The sequence below is a fragment of the Mustelus asterias genome, chromosome 9, assembly GCF_964213995.1.
Source record: "Mustelus asterias chromosome 9, sMusAst1.hap1.1, whole genome shotgun sequence".
NCBI lineage: Eukaryota > Metazoa > Chordata > Chondrichthyes > Carcharhiniformes > Triakidae > Mustelus > Mustelus asterias.
The window spans coordinates 92,509,046-92,530,736 of NC_135809.1; the positions used below are offsets into that span (position 1 = coordinate 92,509,046).

Sequence of the window (21,691 nt, forward strand, 5' to 3'; positions counted from 1 at the left end):
ATTGAGTCCAGCAATGGAGGTTAATGTCCAGACAAACTATACGTGAATAGTGTCAAGTTTCTTGAGTGTTTTTAAGCTATCTTAGCTCTGAGGGGAGATTGAATAAACTGGGATTGTTTTTCCTGGCAAGACGGAGGCTGAGGGGCGACCTGATAGAAGTTTACAAAATTATGAGAGGTATAGATAGGGTGAACAGTTGGAAGCCTTTTCCCAGGGTAAAAATGACAATTACAAGGGGGCACAAGTTCAAGATAAGGGGGGAAAGGTTCAGTGGAGATGTGTGGAGGAAGTTTTTTACACAGAGAGTGGTGGGGGCCTGGAATGCACTGCCAAGTGAGGTGGTTGAGGCAGTTACGTTGGCCACATTTAAGACTTATCTTGATAGGCATATGAGCAAACGGAGAATAGAGGGATATAAGTGGTTAGTCTAGATAGGACAACGGGATCGGTACAGGCTTGGAGGGCTGAAGGGCCTGTTCCTGCGCTGTACTGTTCTTTATTCTATCTTCATCCAGGAAAATGGTGCGTTTTCCATTACACTTTAACTTGAGTCTTCCTGATTGTGCAAAAGCTTTGAGAGGCCAGGAGTTGAGCCATCACAGATTACCCAGCTTCTGCTCTGTTATAGTTGACACATTGTTGATATGGCTGGCCTAGTTACACTTCTGTTCAATGGTGACCTCCAGCATTGAGGCAGCAAACTCAGCAAAGGCTTCTGATAACAAGCGACACATAATAAAAATGAGCAAGTTAGGAATGAGAAAGGAAGTCCATTGGAACATTTTTGCACAAAAGATAATTGAGTTCTGGAGTTCAGTGTGCAGTTAGACATGTTACAGAGGAAAAGATTGGAAGATAAAGTATGAAGAAGGTACGTAACAATGATGTATTAAAAAGGGCCTTTAATGAGATTATTGGGTCAATTCAATCAATCAGTGTCAATGCGAAGTGACTAGAGGTTACTGTGGATGAAGTTTAGGAACAATTAAAAATTACGCATTCAGTCTGAACAACAGATGCTCACAGATGTGATCATTCCAGGGAACTGAATTTCCCAATAGTGCTGTCCCAGTTCAGCAGCGATAGAGTCCTTGTGCAGCAAGAATCTGCAATTCATAATCTATTTTCTATTTGGATTTGAAAGTGATATTCTGTATAATACAGAACTGGAGTTGCTGCTTTTTAAGCTTTGCACAAAACATACACCGGGTATAAAATCAGTTAGTGACATCTTGGTATTTGAGTATTCCCTATTTTCGGGCGAGGTCTTTTTTTAAAACAGGATGCTTAGAACATTCAAGCATTTATTCCAAAACTCTTTCTGACTTTCTCTTGCATTGCTCTCTGTGTCTCTAATTGCTGTTACATTGCACATGCACAGATCTCGTGCAGCTAGTGGTAACCTCTGTGTAGAATCACCATTCGGTCAACCTGGTAACAAACAGGTCTAATCAGCAGCCAGACTCAGTAGGAGGGATTTTATGGCCTTGCTCGTCCCGAAACCCTAACATCCCTCCTGAGATCAATGGACTTTCCCATTGTCCGCACCTCACCCGCTCCGATTCCCGTGGCGGAAGGGGTGGCAAAATTCCGGCCACCGAATTTGAAAATTCTTGGTTACCAGCGTCTGGAAAGACCTGCACTGAAAATTGGTGATACTAACACCAATCCAAGATTATTACAGCAGCTTCACTTTCTAAGTGTCTGTATTTCTCCTCAGTTAATTGTCTGCAGGTCCAACAAACAATTCGGAAGGCAAATGGTGTGTAGCCTAAAGTTAATTGCAAGAGGATTTGAGTACAGGTTCAAGGAATGTTGCAGTTGTGTAGCGCCTTGGAGAGACCAAGTACACAATACTGAGAGTATTGTGTGCAGTCTTGGTCTTAAGGAGGGATACACTGGCCATAGAGGAAGTGCAATGAAGGTTCGCCAGACTGATACCTGGGATGGCCTGATTGTCGTATGAGGAAAGACTGACGCCTGTATACTCTAGGGTTTGGAAGTATGACAGGTGATCTCATTGAAGTGTACAAAATTCTAACCGGACTCAACATGGTAGATGCAGGAAAATTGTTTCTCCTGGTTGGGGCTGGGAAGTGGTGGGGGTGTCTAGAACCAAGGGACACCGTCTCAGAATTTAGGACTGAGATGAGGAGGAATTTCTTCAGGTAGAGGGTGGTAATTCTTTGGAAATCTCTACCCCCCGAGGGCTGTGGAGGCTCAGTCATTGGGGCGAATTTTCACGTCCTGCCCGCCACGGGAATCCTAGCAGATGAAAGGCAGACCATGGAAAGGTTTGTTGACCTCAGGCGGGATTTTCCAGTCCTGGGGCGAGCGTAGTTGGAAAATCCCGCCCAATGAGTGTGTTCAAGACAGACATTGGTAGATTTCTAGATACCAATGACATTAAGAGATGGGGGGAAAGTGCAGGAAGATGGTTGAGTTAGAAGATCAGCCATGATCTAGTTAAATGATGGAGCAGGCTCAAGGGGCCAAATGACCTCCTCCTGCTTTTCTGTCTCGTTCACTCTGCCATTCTCTCCATGGTAACTATGTAAGTACACAATGTCTTGACAATGTTTGTCTTTTCAATCGTGTAAGTGATCCCTTTTGCTGTTCCTCATCTCAGCATGTGTGTGCACGTGTGTGTGCATGCGTGTGTGTGCACGCGTGTGTGTGTGTGTGTGCACGTGTGTGTGCATGTGTGTGTGTGCGCGCATGTGTGTGTGTGTGCACAGTGTGGGGCTCTCTATCTGTGTACGGCACAACATATTTTTCATTGCCCCATCTCTCTTTCCATTGCTCTGTTACACCTTGTCCCCAGACTGCAATTCCAGTTGCCAGGTTGCAGGTCTTTAATGGGGTCAGTCTGGAACTGATTTGCGTGTGTCATGTGCTGCTTTTACACACTGCAACTTAGACATCCTGATCGAGAAGACATGCTGTGGTCAGTAGTGAGCAGCAGTAACCACCCTGTTACGTTGATGGGATAACTGCAATAACAAAGCTTCGGGACAATTCCTGTTTCCTTTGCCGCTGTGTGTTAATATTTACTGTATCTTGCTTTGACCAAGCATCACATATGTTTGTTGTAAATAAGTAATTTTATGGCACCATAAGCATTCGGATATAAAGTTGCCTCCATGGTAACCAGCCTGCCACTGTCCTTAACGCACAAAAACAGATAACTTGGGCAGTGATTTACTTGAGCTGTTTTTTTTTGCCACATAGCAGCTTATAAACAGGATAGAGTGACTGGAGGGAAGGTGTATGAGGCTGAATAATGGTACCAGACTGATAGAAACATAGAAACACTTCAGTGCAGAAGGAGGCCATTCCTGCGAGTCTGCACCGACAACAATCCCACCCAGGCCCTATCCCTACAACCCCACATATTTACCCTGCTACTCCCTCTAACCTAAGCATCCCAGCACACTAAGGGTCAATTTAGCATGGCCAATCAACCTAATCTGCACATCTTTGGACTGTGGGAGGAAACAGGAGCCCCCGGAGGAAACCCATGCAGACACGGGAAGAATGTGCAAACGCTACACAGACAGTGACCCGAGCCAGGAATTGAACCGAGGTCCTTGGAGCTGTGAGGCAGCAGTGCTAACCACTGTGCCACTGTGCCGGCCCACTGGGGAGAGAGGGACAAATTTCCACTGGCAGACATCTTATTTCTCACCTGAAAAATGGTGACCGGCAGAAGAAAACTTGGTTGTAATCCCATGCGCTCATTTACCTACCTGGTTTAATTTTTGGGTAGACACGCAAGACTCCTGCCCAAAACAAGTGTGAGGCTGTTTAAAGAAGCACGCCGTGGTGAAGCACTCAATTCCAGAGGTTGATTGCAACTTCCACCCTGAAAAGGATGGAGAATAGAAATGCTTGCTAGTTGCCCTTTTCCCCAGCATTGGAAGGTCTGAACAGCAATTCTTAAAGGGACTACTAGAGGCTGTTCAGAAAAGATAAATCCTGTTGTTTGTGGGAACAGAAAAAGCATGATCCCACACAAAAACCTGGCCCTCTGCCACCCTCCTGTACACCACCTGTTGCCACCCTCACAGTGGTCCCTATTTGTCAGTGAGCATCATTTGAAGCTACCTAATGGTAAAGCAATGAGCTGCAGTGGAGTGACAGTTTGTCATCTCTCATTTGTTAATAAAATGAGAATCTGGTTCATGCACCTGATTGTGGCTTTGTGTTGGCCTGGTGGATAGGCAGGCAGCGAATAACTAGAGCCTGAGCCAGAAATTTCCCCGAGTGACTTCAGTTATTGTAGATTTACTTTATTATGAAAAAATACCCACTTTTCTTGTCTTTCACTGAGTTGCTTCATCAGTGGTCTTCCTCCATTATAAGGTCCAAAGTGGAGATGTTCGTTGCTGATTGCACAATGTTCATAGCGAATCATGGAATCCCAACAGTGCAGAAGGAGGCAATTTGGCCCATCGAGTCTGCACCGACCACAATCCCACCCAGGCCCTATTTCCTTAACCCCTCATATTTACTCTGCCAATCCCACTGACACTCGGGTCAATTTAGCATGGCCAATCAACCTAATCTGCACAGCTTTGGACTGTGGGAGGAAACTGGAGCACCCAAAAGAAACCCATGCAGACATGGGGAGAATGTGCAAACTCCACACAGACAGTGACCCAAGGCTGGAATTGAATTCAGGTCCCTGGCGCTGTGAGGTAGCTGTGCTTAATACTGTGCCACCGTTCAGTACCATACACAACTTGTCAGACAATGAAGTAGTCTGCGCCCAAATGCAGCAGGATCTGGACAACATTCAAGCCTGAGCTGATATGTGGTGAGTTATGTGCATAGCCACAGAACCAAGCAATAGCCTTGACAGTGGCAAGATGGAGTTCTTTTTGCCCACCTTCAAATTTAGTCAGTGCACATTCCTTGGCAATGTGAGTCATTCTTTGGACTGCCTCACAGCTGCGGCCTGCATGATCTTGGTGACTCCACTGATGGTGGGCGGCTGCACAGAGACTTTGGCCTCTCCAGAAATGGTTTGAAGGAGCCCGTTGTCACCATGGCAGGTCAGAGCCGGGTGCTCGAGCAGTGGGATCTATGATAAGAGAATGGCTTTGGTGATGTTTTCTCTTCCCGATCCTCCTGCCTTAGGTCCTCAGCTGTTGCCCTTGGTGTGGTGGGTTTAACTATATGGGGTGGCATACTTGGTGGGTTAAGGAGTCCAGTGAGAACGGAAGGGCATAGATTAGAGGAGACCTTCTCCAGGAACTTGCCTGTTGCAATTACTCTCCTGGTGTGGGTGGGCATGGTTACTCAGGCCTGGGAGCCAGGGGAGATGAGTTAATGGAAGAGTACTTGTGATGGTGCGCATTGTTGAGTTGCACATTGATTGGTTTGGCAGATTGGTACTCTGCAGTTAAGTACATTATGGCAAGAGCAGAAGTCCTTAGGATCTTGGCTTGTGGTTAGCAGCATGTTCACCCAACAAGTACCAGGCAAAGATTATCTCCAACATGAGAGAATGTAACAATCTCCCCTTGACATTCACCATTGCTGAATCCCCCAGCATCAACATTCTGGATGTAACCATTCACCAGAAACTTTATTGAACCAGCCATATAATCACTGGCTACAAAAGCAGGTCAGAATTTTACCATGTGTAACTCACCTCCTGACTCCTCAAAACTTGTCCACCATCTCCTACGTTCAAGTCAGGATTATGATGGGATACTCACCGCTTGTCTGGATGAGTGAAGCTTCAACAACATTCAAGAAGTATAATACAATTCAGGACAAAACAGCCTACTTGATTGGCACCCATCTTAATCATTCAGTCCCTCCACCAACAGCACACAGTGGCAGCAGCATGAACACAGCAACTCGGCAACCCTCCTTCGACAGCGCTTCCCCATCCTACATACACACACACAAATTAAGAGCATCCCCCTCGATCATCTGATTGTAACCTCAACCCCACATTCCTGCTTACCCCCAATTACCTTTCACTCCCTGGGTTATCCAGAGTCTATCCAACTGTGCCTTAAAAATATTCAATGATGCGGCATCCACAACCTTTTGAGGAAGAGAATTCCAATGGCTCATGATCTTCTGAGAGAAGAATATTCTCCTCATCTCTGTCCTTAATGGATGACTCTCTATTATGAAACAGTGCCCCCGAGATCTAGGTTCTCCCACAAGAGAAAATATGCTTTTCATATCCACCCTGTCAAGACTCCTCAGGATCTTATGTTTCAATCAAGTCGCCTCTTACTCTTCTAAACTCCACTGGATACAAGCCTAGCTTCTCCAACCTTTCCTCATACGACAATCCACCCATTCCAGATACTATTCTGGTAAACCTTTGAACTGTTTCCAAAATACTAGTCTTAGACTTACTCTTCTCTCCCTCAACTGAATGTAAACTTCAATCTTATTATGATCATTGCTACCTCAGGGCGCCTTAAGTATGAGTTCATTAGTTCACCCTATCTTGCCACACAATACCAGGTCTAGTATCACCTGCTCTCTGGTTGGTGACAGACTTGCAGTTCTAAGAAACTATTCCAAAAACATTAAATGAAATCCTCATCTGGCTACCTTTGGTCATCTGAATTTTCCAGTCGATATGTTGATTAAAATCCCCCATGATTATCGCTGTACTTTTCTGACAAGCTGTGATTATTTCTTCCTTTATACCCCAATGTGTTATTGTTAGGGAACCTGTACACCACTGCCACAAGTGACTTCTTGTCTTTATCATTTCTCATCTCTACCCAAACCGCTTCTACATTCTGGAATCCTGAACTTGGGGCATCCCTCCCTGTTGTGCTAATACGATGATTTATTAACAGAGCCACTCTTCCACCTTTTCTTAGCTTCCCGTCCTTCCTGTGGCTTCTACCAGCTAGACAGACAAGGGCAGAAGCGCATGGGAACACCATCACCTGCAAGTTTCCATCCAAGCCACCCACCTTCCTCATTTGGAACTATATTGCTGCCCCTTCACTGTCACTTGGTCAAAATCATGGAATTCTCTCCCCCTAACCATAAGGAGTTTAGCATTTCAAGAAGGTGTCATACCATCACTTTCTCCAGGATAGTTTGGGAAGGACAATAAATGCTGGATTTGCCAGTGACACCCACATCCCATGTATGAAAGAAGAAAATAAAATCCAGAACGTTGTGGGTTCAGTACCCATTCCAGGACTCCATCTAATCTAGGTGGTTACTTTGGCACAGACCTGAGGGATTATTGATTGCTCGAAGTGTAGCCATTCAGATAATATGTAAAAGTAGTGCCTTATCTGCCCACTCGGGTGACTGTTCTCATGATGCTTTTCAGTGAGAAGTGGGAATGTGTCCTTGTGAACCCTCCTTTATCCAAACTGTGCAAGAGAGATTAACTTTACTCATTGCGAGTTGTGGGACTATTCAAAACTAAGGGGAGTTCTATCAGTGCTCTGTCCAACATTTATATCTCAAACACCACAAACAATAGTATAACCCATCATGTATCTCATCCTTGTATGTAGGACCTTGCTTGTACATTAATTTGACTGCTGTGTTGTTAGTAACAACTGTACTTCAAAGGTCATCCAGTTGCTGTGCATTGTCTTGGGATTTTATTCATTCGTGGGACATGGGTGTCGCTGGCTGGCCAGCATTTATTGCCCATCCCTAGTTGCCTGAGGACAATTGAGAGTCAACCACACTGCTGTGGCTCTGGAGTCACATGTAGGCCAGACCGGGTAAGGACGGCAGATTTCTTTCCCTAATGGACATTAGTGAACCAGGTGGGTTTTTTCGACAATCGACAATCATTTCATGGTCATCTGTAGATTCTTAATTTCAGATATTTTTTATTGAATTCAAATTCCACCATTTGCCGTGGTGGGATTCGAACTCAGGTCCCCAGAACATTAGCTGAGTTTCTGAATTAATAGTCTAGTGGTAATACCACTAGGCCATCGCCTCCCTTGGATACAAATAACTCATTGCAAATATTCTTTGGCTAAATTATACATTTTATCTGTAAGTTTACCTTAATTTAAATGGCTGAAATTTGGGTTTATAAAAATATTGTGTAGGTTGAGCCTGAATATTTTGCACTAATTGCTTCATGTGATGTCAGTTAGTTACCCATCAAAAATGGTGGAATATAGTATGTGATTGAATATTTCAGTGTGATACTTAATAAGGACATGAAAACAAATTATACAAATTCTTCCTTCCACCGTAAGATTGGGGAACATAGGCAAATATCTGAAAAAGAGATAAGCTATGAAGAGTGAGAGGGGATCTCATAGAAACTTATAAAATTCTAACAGGGTTAGACAGGGTAGATTCAGAAAGAATGTTCCCAATGGTGGGGGAGTCCAGAACTAGGGGTCATAGTTTGAGGATAAGGGGTAAACCTTTTAGAACTGAGGTGAAGAGAAATTTCTCCACCCAGAGGGTGATGAATGTGTGGAATTCACTACCACCGAATGTAGTTGAGGCCAAAACGTTTCTGATTTCGAGAAGAAATTAAATGTCGCTCTTGGGGCTAAGGGGATCAAGGGATATGGGAGGAAGGGGGGATCAGGATATTGAATTCGATGATCAGCCATGGTCAAGATGAATGGCGGAGCAGGCACGAAGGGCCGAATGGCCTACTCCTGCTTCTAGTTTCTATGATTGAACTAAATGGTAGAACAGACTCAAGGAGCTGAATGGCCCACTCCTAGTTTCTTTTTTATTTATTCTTTCCCGGTATGAGGATGGCATTGGCCAGACCAGCATTTGTTGCCAGCCCCTAATTACTCTTGAACTGAGTGGTTTTTTTAGACTATTTCAGAAGGTAGTTGAAAGTAAACTACGTTGTATAGGTCTAAGGTTACATGGAGGCAGGACCAGGTAAGGATAGCTTCTCTAAATGCCTTTAGTGGACCCAATGGGTTTTTGCCACAATCTATGATGGTTTCATGGTCACCATTACTGAAACTTGCTTTCAATTCCAGATTTTATTGATTGAATTCCACCCATCCCAGGATGGGAATTGAATCCATGTCCCCAGAGATTTAACCTCACCCTCTGGGTTGCTAGTCCAGTGACGTCACCACTACACCACCCTCTTCCTTTTGTTCTGTTCCTATATTTGTACATGCAAGCAATAGGAGTCTAAGCCCCACTAGAAGGAGAATTTTGATTTTGATTTGATTTGATTTATTATTGTCACATGTATTAACATACAGTGAAAAGGATTGTTTCTTGCGCGCTATACAGACAAAGCATACCGTTCATAGAGAAGGAAATGAGAGAATGCAGAATGTACTATTACAGTCATAGCTAGGGTGTAGAGAAAGATCAACTTAATGCAAGGTAGGTCCATTCAAAAGTCTGACAGCAGCAGGGAAGAAGCTGTTCTTGAGTTGGTTGGTACATGACCTCAGACTTTTGTATCTTTTTCCCGAAGGAAGAAGGTGGGAGAGAGAATGTCCGGGGTGCGTGGGGTCCTTAATTATACTGGCTGCTTTTCCGAGGCAGCGGGCAGTGTAGACAGAGTCAATGGATGGGAGGCTGGTTTGCGTGATGGATTGGGCTACATTCACAACCTTTTGTAGAAGTGAGCTTTACAGGCAGTACTGAGCTTTAAATCTCACCGATGCTCAGATTGTGTTCCACTGGGGACACTTTGCTACTGACTTCATTGCAGCCTTGGTTCAAACATGGACAAAAGAGCTGAATTCCAGAGGTATGGTGAGAGTGACTGCCCTTAACATCAAGACAGTATTTGACAGAGTGTGGCATCAAGGAATTAAGGGCTATGGGGAGGCATCTCGAGGAATTAAGGGCTATGGGGAGAGAGCGGGTAAATGGAGTTGAAATCAACCATGATTGAATGGTGGAGTGGACTCGATGGGCCGAATGGCCTTACTTCCGCTCCTATGTCTTATGGTCTTATGGTCTAAGGAGCCCTGAGCTGTACAGGCAAGATTGAGCTGTCCTGGCAGGGCTGAGTGTAGAGCTGTGTGATCTAAGCTGTATCAGCAAACTGAGACTATCTGCTCATTCATGCAGCTTAGCCTGATTTGATTTATTGGCATGCCCACTGCGAGGCTCGCAGAACGCATTCTCCGTTGGCCTCGGGCGGGTGTGCCGGTAAAATTCCAGCCATTATTGTCACATATATTGGTATACAATGAAAAGTATTGTTTCTTGCATGTGATACAGACAAAGCATACCATTCATAGAGTACATAGGGGAGAAGGAAAGGAGGGCTGCAATTCTCCCATCCTGCTTTAGCGCAGCGGGCCAGGAGATTACCGTGTCGGGCAATTCGCGGGGCTCGCGCGCGTGTTCACGCCCCGCCAGCATCTCCCAAGGCCGGATTTCCGGTGGCGTCTTCGCTGGAAATCGGCAGGGAGGCACAAAGCCCATTAACGAGGTCATTTTAATTGCATTTAAATGACATTAGTGGGCCCTCGACTAAGTGCATAAGATTGGATGTGAAAACTCATCCAACAAACTGATGAGGCACTCTCCCATTTTAACACTACCTGGACACTTAGAATCTTTCTTGTAAAATTCCACCCCGTGTGTCCAGGGTGCGTGGGGTCCTTAATCATGCTGACTATTTTTCCGAGCAAGCCTGTGTCAAAACACTGAATGGCTGATTTTGTCATCATCCAACATCCACACATGAGCACTTCAAACAGGTCAGTCACAAACAATGATCCTCATCATCCCTTTTAATAAATTATTTCACCTGATCTTGGCATCGCTGGCGAGGCAAGCAATTACGGCCCATCTCTAATTGCCCTTGAAAAGGTGGTTGCTGAGACTAGTTGTAATGCTGAAAAGTTCCCTAACTGGAATCAGTTATCTCAACACTGACCAGAAATTACTCGTGTTTAGATTCCTGTGAAGATTAATAATGTGAAGGATCTGAACTTCCAAAATGACCCCAATGGAAGAAAATAATAGACAAGATTTCACTTTTTAAAACTTTTACTAGACCACTCGAACCAAGTAAATATGAATTAAGAGGCAAATTATATTCCGTAGAAACTATAAATGGCACTTCTAATAGCTGACACAACAAAGGTAAACCTCACTGACTTCTCAGCTGGTCCTCTCAGTACATTTATGACACCATGTGCGGTCTCAGTGTCCATCCCAGTGCTATCTTCTTCTCGTGGAGTTCAACCATTCTTTATACACAGAATTTAATCATTCGGTAGCCTCTGATAAACAGCTTTACTTCATTCAACCCCCATAAATATGATTGTAGCCCTGCCTGTATAGCACAGTCGTGCTTGTACAGCACAGCCCTGCCTGTAAAGCACAGCCCCACCTGTACAGCTCAGCCCCGCCTGTACAGCTCAGCCCCGCCTGTACAGCTCAGCCCCGCCTGTACAGCCCCGGCCCGCCTGTACAGCTCAGTTCCGCCTGTACAGCTCAGCCCTGCCTGTACAGCTCAGCCCCGCCTGTACAGCTCAGCCCCGTCTGTACAGCTCAGCCCCGCCTGTACAGCTCAGCCCCACCTGTACAGCTCAGCCCCGCCTGTACAGCTCAGCCCCGCCTGTACAGCTCAGCCCCGCCTGTACAGCTCAGTTCCGCCTGTACAGCTCAGCCCTGCCTGTACAGCTCAGCCCCGCCTGTACAGCTCAGCCCCACCTGTACAGCTCAGCCCCGCCTGTACAGCTCAGCCCCGCCTGTACAGCTCAGCCCCGCCTGTACAGCTCAGTTCCGCCTGTACAGCTCAGCCCTGCCTGTACAGCTCAGCACCGCCTGTACAGCTCAGCCCCGCCTGTACAGCCCCGCCCCACCTGTACAGCACAGCCCCGCCTGTACAGCTCAGTTCCGCCTGTACAGCTCAGCCCTGCCTGTACAGCTCAGCCCCGCCTGTACAGCCCCGCCCCGCCTGTACAGCCCCGCCCCGCCTGTACAGCACAGCCCCACCTGTACAGCTCAGCCCCGTCTGTACAGCTCTGTCCCGCCTGTTCAGCTCAGCCTTGCCTGTACAGCTCAGCCCCACCTGTACAGCTCAGCCCCACCTGTACAGCTCAGCCCTGCCTCTACAGCATAGCCTCGCCTGTACAGCTCAGCCCTGCCTATACAGCACAGCCCCACCTGTACAGCCCAATCCTGCCTGTGCAGCACAGCTCTGCCTGTACAGCCCAATCCTGCTTACAACCCAATCCTGCCTGTACAGCCCAATCCTGCCTGTGCAGCACAGCTCTGCCTGTACAGCCCAATCCTGCTTACAACCCAATCCTGCCTGTACAGCCCAATCCTGCCTGTACAGCCCAATCCTGCCTGTACAGCTCTGCCCTGCCTGTACAGCTCTGCCCCGCCTGCACAGCTCAGCCCCACCTGTACAGCTCAGCCCCGCCTGTACAGCTCTGCCGTGCCTGTACAGCTCAGCCCCACCTGTACAGCTCTGCCCTGCCTGTACAGCTCTGCCCCGCCTGTACAGCTCTGCCCCGCCTGTACAGCTCTGCCCCGCCTGTACAGCTCTGCCCCGCCTGTACAGCTCAGCCCCGCCTGTACAGCTCTGCCGTGCCTGTACAGCTCAGCACCCCCTGTACAGCTTCCTTTGTTCTGCTTCATCCTACCGTCAATTGTTGGTGTATCAGGGGGTTAGGTACAGAATAAACCTCAATTTATATTGCTCCATCAATCCTACCACAGGTCAGACACAACTGAGACCATGGCTAGCCTGAGGGAAAGTTGGTGTCCTGGGTGAACTTGTATTTTGATGCCCTTCCTTTGGGCTTTAGTGTATAGGGCTTAACGTATCTCACACCTACACGATTTTTCCCTTTGGGGAAATAGTGTGAGGGTTGGGGGGGAAGGGTGGGTAGGGGTGATGATGGGACAATTCCTGAGCTGATTATCAGCCCATTGAACTGCATTATGAATACTCCTTCTATGGCCAACAAGTCCTGATTTGCACTTGAACCCAGAGCTTCTGGCTCAGAGATAGGTACGCTACCACGGTGCCACAAGACCTCCTCGTGTGTCATTGTATTTGTGCAAATAAATCCCAATTTTACATTTCTAAACCCTCTTATCACCATTAAAAGTAAAGCCAGCCTAACAATAGGCTTGCATTCTCTTAAATAAATTTCATCTGCAATAAACAGCAACTGGAGCGATTCGCTTCATTTTTGAAAATACAATTTTATGGGACATGAGTGTCACTGGCCGGGCCGGCTTTTATCGCCGCTCCCTCACTGCCCTCCGTTTCAGAGGGCATTCGAGAGTCAGCCACATTGCTGTGGATAAGGAGTCACATGTAGGTCAGATCAGGTAAGGACGTTAGATAACCAGATGGATTTTTATGATAATCAACAATGGTTTCATTGTCATTGTTAGAATTTTAATTCCAGATTTTTATTGAATTCAAATTTCACCACCTGCCAAGGTGGGATTTGAACCTGGGCACCCAGAGCTTTACCCCGGGGCCCTGGATTACTATTCCAGTGACAATACCACTACGCCATTGCCTCCCCTATGTATACATATTTAATTTAAAAGAAGCTCCCCACTGTCTTGAACAAGGTTCAGTAAAAGCCTGTGCGTTAAAAACAGAGCTTCTTTGTTTTACAGATTAACTGGTTTATTTAGAAGTTTCCCATCACCAGCCGTGGTAACTGGATGGCTAGAAATCACCATGCCCGCGTTCCCCCCTGGTGAGACCACTGGCCCACTCTGTGCTGTGTATGTGGCAGCCATACAGCCCCCTGGTGAGACCACTGGCCCACTCTGTGCTGTGTATGTGGCAGCCATACAGCCCCCTGGTGAGACCACTGGCCCACTCTGTGCTGTGTATGTGGCAGCCATACAGCCCCCTGGTGAGACCTCAAGCCCACTCTGTGCTGTGTATGTGGCAGCCACACTTCTCCCTGGACTCCTATTAAACTAGCCTCCAGTTGCTGCTCATTCACTTACCCGTCTGATCCGCATTCCCAATGGGGACACTGATTCTTCTGCATGTGTTTGTCAATGACACAAACCAGCAGCCTCCTCTTTCAATGCCCCGTTGAAGGGTGTGGGGATGGGGGTGAGTCTGAATTCCTTGCTTGTTTTTTCACCGTCATTTGAGGGATTCCCTTCACGGTATCCTTCACCCCAATGTGCCCTGGGTGGTTGCCTGCATTTCTCACCCATGGGCCAGCCTTGGCTGGTGCTAGACCCTGTGACACCCCAAAGTGTGCGGGACATTGGGATCCTGTTGCTGGCCCGAAAGGCGACATGTAACCTGACAGTAAACGCTCACTGTTCATTGTAGGATGTCACTCAGTTCCCCGGGCAGTCAGACAAAACCAGCACAGTATTATTATGATAGTGAGTCTTAGCAGGGACAAAATGGGTTTATTAAAGATTAACTGGGATAGTGTGATATTCAGGAATGAATAGGGCAGTTATATTTCTCCTTATCAGTCTGTCAGTGAGAGGCTTTGTTTTGTCACATGTGACTGAAAGGACTGATGAGGTAAGATTAATGAAGGAAGATTTGCCGTGTCCCCGCGAGGCTACTGCCTCTTGGTGGTGTGATGGGACTTGAGACATCTTGGTCGTGTCAAAGCTGCATGTCAGTGTTTCTGCGTAGTTAAAACTGAGAACGTTATTGAAGGAGTGCAGTCCACATCGCAGGATATCGCCCAATTTAAAATGGGAGATTAGAAATCCGTGTAAGAGAATTTGCAGCAGGCAGGAAAGGCTGAAGCTCATAAAGAATCCCATATTTCTGGAGATCTGGAAGTTAGTGTAGGAGACCGCAGCGTGATCTTGCTTTCAATGCAGTGAAACTAGAGGGAGGAGGAAGGACATAGAGTCAGAGTCATAGGATGGGATTCTCCAGCCGCGCTCGTCCCAAGGCCGGAAATTCCCGCCCGAGGTCAACAGACCCCCCCCCCACCCACTACGATTCCCATGGCCGGCGGGATGGAAAAATTCCCCCCGTAGAGTTTTACAGCACAAAATGAGGCCCTTCGGCCCACCAAGTCTGTGTCACCCATCTAGCAGCTATCTATTCTAATTCCATTTTCAAGCACTTGTTCCGTAGCCTTGGAAAACATATTCGGAGCGTAGGATGACCTAGATGGAAATCTGTAGAAAAACATTGTTGTGGTAGTTTAATAGGGAAACAAGAAAGATTGGGTGGAAAATGAGAGGTCGGAAGCAAGAGGTGAGAGAAAGGTGACCCATAAGATGTTCTAGGTGACGAGAGGCCTCGAATATTTATTGGGATGACTTCTCATGGTGTCGTTGGCTGTGGACTGGAGGTCATAATGTCACAGGATGATTGAACTGTGACAGTGAGGGAGGAGTGCACAGGCTCAGTGAAAGGTGTAGGAAAGAAGTTGAGAGAGGCAGTGAAGTAAGTTTTTTTTAATGGTTCCTACAAGCTAAATGAGCGTAGGAATGCAATGCAGCAACAACACTGTAAGTACAATGCAGTTGAATCTTCCCCAGTAATGTGGTCATTAACTTATTAAGGCAGCCCTCCATGCCTGCAGCAGGACACCATGGTAGGAAATGTTCATGGCAGTGTTCTCGGCCCACGCATTCTTATAGTTTCATCAATGATCTCCACTGCATCATAAGGTCAGAGGTCGGGCTGTTTATTGCACATTGTTCAGTACCGCTCGCAGCTCCTCAGATAATAAAGCAGTCTATTCCTGCATGCAGTAAGATCTAGGTAACCTTCGAGCTTGGGTTGATAAGTGCCAAATAACACCCTGAGGGACAGGATTTATGAACATTTAGAGAAGTTTAGTATGCTCAAAAGTAGTCAGCACAGCTTTGTCAAAGGCAAATCGTGCCTTACGAGCCTGGTGGAGTTCTTTGAAAATGTGACTAAACACATTGAAGAAAGAACAGCGGCAGATGTGGTTTACATGGACTTCAGCAAGGCGTTCGATAAAGTCCCCCATGCAAGACATCTCGAGAAAGTGAGAGGGCATGGGATCCAAGGGGTTGTTGCCTTGTGGATCCAGAACTGGCTTGCCTGCAGAAGGCAGAGAGTGGTTGTAGATGGGTCTTTTTCTGAATGGAGGTCGGTCAACAGTGGAGTGCCCCAGGGATCTGTTCTGGGAACCTTGCTGTTTGTCATTTTCATAAATGACCTGGATGAGGAAGTGGAGGGATGGGTTGGTAAGTTTGCCGACGACACGAAGGTTGGTGGTGTTGTGGATAGTTTGGAGGGATGTCAGAGGCTGCAGCGTGACATAGATAGGATGCAAGACTGGGCGGAGAAGTGGCAGATGGATAAATGTGTAGTGGTCCATTTTGGCAGGTCAAATGGGATGAAGGAGTATATCAAGGGTAAGACTCTTAGCAGTGTAGAGGATCAGAAGGACCTTGGGGTCCGGGTCCATACGACTCTTAAATCGGCCTCGCAGGTAGAGGAGGTGGTTAAGAAGGCGTATGGTGTGCTGGCCTTCATCAATCGAGGGATTGAGTTTAGGAGTCGGGAGATAATGATGCAGCTGTATAGGACCCTCGTCAAACCCCACTTGGAGTACTGTGCTCAGTTCTAGTCACCTCATTACAGGAAGGATGTGGAAATGATTGAAAGGGTGCAGAGAAGATTTACAAGGATGCTGCCTGGATTGGTTGGCATGCCTTATGAGGATAGGTTGAGGGAGCTCAGTCTTTTCTCCTTGGAGAGACGAAGGATGAGAGGTGACCTGATAGAGGTGTACAAGATGTTGAGAGGTATAGATCGGGTGGATTCTCGGATGCTTTTTCCCAGGGCTGAAATGGCTGCTACGAGAGGACACAGGTTTAAGGTGCTGGGGAGTAGGTACAGAGGAGATGTCAGGGGTAAGTTTTTCACTCAGAGGGTGATGCGTGAGTGGAATCGGCTGCCATCAGTGGTGGTGGAGGCAAACTCGATAGGGTCTTTTAAGAGACTTCTGGATGAGTACATGGGACTTAATAGGATTGAGGGTTATAGGTAAGCCTATATATAAGCCTAGGTAGGTAGGGACCTGACCGGCGCAACTTGTGGGCCGAAGGGCCTGTTTGTGCTGTATTTTTTCTATGTTCTATGTTCTAACATTTGTGCCACACATAGGCCAAGCAATTACTACCTCCAAAAAAAACAAGTCTAACCATCTCCCCTTGACACTGAACTGCATTATCATTGTTGATCCAACAGCATCTATTATCATTGACCAGAAACATAACTGATGCAGCCACATAAATACTGTGGTCTGCAAGAGCAGCTCAGAGGCTGCGGTATTCTGTAGCAAATTACTCATCTCCTGACTCCACAAAAGCCTCTCCATCACATGTTTAAAGTTTAAGTTTATTTATTAGTGTCACAAGTAGGCTTACATTAACACTGCAATGAAGGTACTGTGAAAATCCCCTAGTCGCCACACTCCGGCGCCTGTTCAGGTACACTGCGGGAAAGTTAGTCTGACCAATGCACCTAACCAGCATGTCTTTCGGACTATGGGTGGAAACCGGAGCACCCGGAGGAAACCCACGAAGACACAGGGAGAACGTGCAGACTCCGCACAGATAGTGACCCAAACCAGAAATTGAACCTGGATCCCTGGCGCTGTGAGGCAGTAGTGCTAACCACTGTGCCACCGTGCTGTCCCACATTGACAAGGCAGGTGAGCCATGGCTCCCTCTGTTCCTGTGTAATTCTTAATTGGGAATCGGATTTGGATGTGTTTGTGAATCCTGAATCATTCGGAGCATTCACCACCTGAATAAAGTCGTTAGTGAAACGAACAGTAAAAAGGCAGTGGTGGTTATAGTTTGAGATGGCAGTAATGGGCCTTCTGCCAGTGGACACATACATAAAATGACTCCCTCCACAGAGGCACACTTCCAATTTTCTTGAGGAGGGGTGTGAGTTAATTTTTCAAGCAAATCATTTCCAGTTGTCGTCACTATAGCAATGAATCTGTTCTTCGTTCTTGTTTTGTTTTATGATGTAGTCTCTCAGTTTGGCACGCAATGTGTACACCTGGATACCTTAAGAGAAAATGCTGGAAAATCTCAGCAGCTCTGGCAGCATCAGCAAGGAGAGAAAAGAGCTGATGTTTCGAGTCCAGATGACCCTTTGTCAAAGCTAAAAGTGGGAGATATTTATACTGTAGGGTGAGGGAATGAAAGATGAATCATAGCCACAAAAACAAGGGGAAAGGCTAAGAGGTGCTAATGGCAGTCCATAGAGAGAATAGAAGATGTGAATGGTCAAACAAATTTTTCACCTGTATACCTTGTCTTGCCCCATTGCTGTGCTTGTCAGATGCAGTCTCCTGATGCAGTTTTAAGGTTTGATGTGAATTTTGCTGATAAAAGCTCTTTGTTCCACTATATATAAGGTTGTGTTGTAAATTTAAACTGATGTTTGGTTGGCAGGAGCAGTTATATATATTTACATGCCCTCGAACATATGAAAAATCATGGAGAGGAGGAGGTTCGCTGGTCCATGTAACCTGTGCCATATAGTTAGGATATTGAGTGCATCACAATATCTACATAACATTCATGTAATGTCCTGAGGGATGTTCAAAATCCAGGCCAATTCAAGGTAAAGATCTGGAAAAGCCCTCTCTGACATCTTTCATCAATAAACACTAATCCAGAAGATCACATGGACCCCACTTTATATTGCAGGATCATAGAATCCTACAGTGCAGAAGAAGGCCATTCGGCCCATCGAGTCTGCACCAACAATCCCACCCAGGCCCTATCCCCATAGCTTTATTGCATTTACTCTAGCTAGTCCCCCTGACACTAAGGGGCAAGTTAGCATGGCCAATCCACCCAACCCACACATCTTTTGACTGTGGGAGGAAACCAGAACACCCGGAGGAAACCCACGCAGATACATGGAGAATGTGCAAACTCCACACAGACAGTGGCCCAAGCTGGGAATCGAACCCAGGTCCCTGGCGCTGTGAGGCAGCAATGCTAACCACTGTGTCGCCATTGGGATATAGGATACCTATCTCTTATACTTAACAAGTATCAGGGCACAGTGATGTATCCCTGCTGCTGTTGGTCCCCTCTGGTGGGCACAGGATGCCCGAGCAGGAAGGACACTCCCATAGGCTACAATCAGGAGAGCGACGGAATCGCCACTCTGAGCCTTCCCACTGCCTTATATGGTCCTAACACTCCGCCTTGCTTGTTGGGAGCATGGATCCCACTTTATACTGCAGGATCATCGAATCATAGGTTAGGTGGATTAGCCATGCTAACTTGCCCCTTAGTGTCAGGGGGACTACCTGGGGTAAATGCATGGAGTTATGGGGATTGGGCCTGGGTGAGATTGTGGTTGGCGCAGACTCGATGGGCCGAATGGCCTTCTTGTGCACTGTAGGATTCTATGATTCTATAGGGAAGCATGTTGATGATTGTGCCTCACTCCTCACATAGTCAGTATTTAACCTGCTCTGGAAACCACAAAATCTCAACCAGACTTTGGACTCGTCTATCCCCCTCGCCTTCAATATTTCAGTTCAGTTTATTCCTTAGGCTTTACACCAGGAATATTCTTTACACAAACTCTCGAGGATGAATACATGAAATGCATTCAAGATAGTTTTCCAGACCATTATGTCAAGGAACCAACTCGTGAATTGACTATTTTAGATCTAGTTTTGTGCAATGAGACAGAGTTAATTAATAATATTGTTGGAAATAAGTCTCTGGGGAAGAGTGATCAATATAGATAATAGAATCCTACAGTGCAGAAAGAGGCCATTCGGCCCATCGAGTCTGCACCAACCACAATCCCACCCAGTCCCTATTCACATATCCACCCACTAACCCATGCATCCCGGGACACTAAGGAGCAATTTAGAATGGCCAATCAACCTAGCCCGCACATCTTTGGACTGTGGGAGGAAACCGGAGCACCCGGAGGAAACCCACACAGACACAGGGAGAATGTGCAAACTCCACACAGACAGTGACCCGAGCCGGGATTCGAACCCAGGTCCCTGGAGCTGTGAAGCAGCAGTGCTAACCACTGTGCTACTGTGCCGCCCTATATGTGAGAGTTTGAGAATTAAACCCTAAACTAGCATCTTAAATCAGAACACAGCAAACTTTGGAGGTATGAGGGATCAGTTAGCTAAGGTAAATTGGGAAACTAGATGAACAGGTAAGACAGTACACAAGATATGGTAAAAGTTTAAATAATTCATTCATAATTTTCAATAATTCTATATTCGTTTACTCTGAAGGAATAAAAGCTTCGCAGGAAAAGTGGTCCAAATGTGGCTAACAAGAGTCATTAAAGATAGTATTAGATTAATGGAAGAGGCCAAAAAGAGTTGAAAGTCCAAGGATTGGGAGGATTACAAAATTCAATAAAGCATGTCAAAGAAACAGATAAAGATTGAGAAGATAGAATATGAAAGTATCCGGGGCCAATCAGGCAGGCTGGCAAGAGATGGGGGCAATAGGACACAAATGGTATATTGCTGCAGGGCTGACCTTTGCTCTGATTCGTTCGCTCTGGTGGGCACAGGAATCCCGAATAGGAAGGACATTCCCATAAGCTGCAATCAAGAAAGCGACAGGATCTCCATTTTGAGCCTCCCCACCGCATTATATGGTCCCACATGTCCGCCTCATCTCTAATCTCTGGCAGGAGCCTCCTCCTTACCACTGAGTTTTGTAAATGGCTCCTGACTGTTTGGACACTATTCTTTTGAATGATATGAGCTACAGGTGTCTGACATGTGCACACGGTGAGAATGAGCAGTCAAAGGAAGGGCTGAGGCGCTGTTCCCAGAAGCCACGCTGGATCCCTGAGTGTGTGTTGTGAAGGTCTGACGCAAGGCATGCTGGGTAGGCCACACTCAGCAGCCTTTGCAGTTAATGTACAAAAGCGTTGCCCTTGGACTTTGAGCTGGTTACATCGGTAGTCAAGCTAGTGCTTTGCAGTAGTGGCTGTACAATCATTAACTTTGTATTTGTTTATAACAGATGAGGATTTTCCTCCTACTCCCAGTGTTCTCAAGTCGGAAATAATTTTGTTTCAGCAAATTTATGTAGGGCTCTGGATCTTTTGTTGAGATGTTTGCTCAATGGTGCGGAACCCATAGCTGTTTTGTGAAAGGGGAGGATTAGAGAGATGGGGGTAGACATCAGCATGGGAGGGAGAGATAATGCTTTTAATGCATCAACATTGCTTCTCATCATGAGGTAGCTGCAATGGGGGAAGCAAGTGCTGGGCCAAGTCCCTCCCTTCATCTCTCTTTAAAGATTGGGCGTGATAGATATTTGGAGCAGTTCCTCCACTAAGGTGCGGCCTAGATGGGGTTTGAGGTATTTTGTTTTTCATTTTGTGATTTCAGGAGGATCGAACTAAAGAGTTCATGGAAAGGTGAAGGGTAGCTATTACCAAACAGGTGACGACGGAATGAGTGAAAATGGATGCTAGCCGAGAGGTGCTGTGGGTTGGAGCTGAAAAAATATTCTTGGAACATTGGTTTAAATAGAGTTTAGATTGAAGATGCGTAGATCTCATTTCTGACAGGATAGCGCAATGCATTCAAGATTGTTATTTCCCATTTAGGGCTTGGGTCATAATCAGGATAAAAGTCTTTTGTTTCTGAAAAGGTGCAAACTCCTTCTGAAACTACCTGAGCGTGGGAGAAGACTGCAGACAACAACAACTTGCACTTATATAGCATCTTTTAACGTAGAAAAATCCCCCAAGGCA

General features: G+C 46.4%; 1 protein-coding gene across 3 annotated transcripts in view; it reads left to right on the forward strand.

Moving 5' to 3' along the window:
- myrf (myelin regulatory factor) overlaps positions 1 to 21,691 on the forward strand; it is a 243,668-nt gene that overhangs the window by 11,727 nt on the left and 210,250 nt on the right. The window lies entirely within an intron of this gene.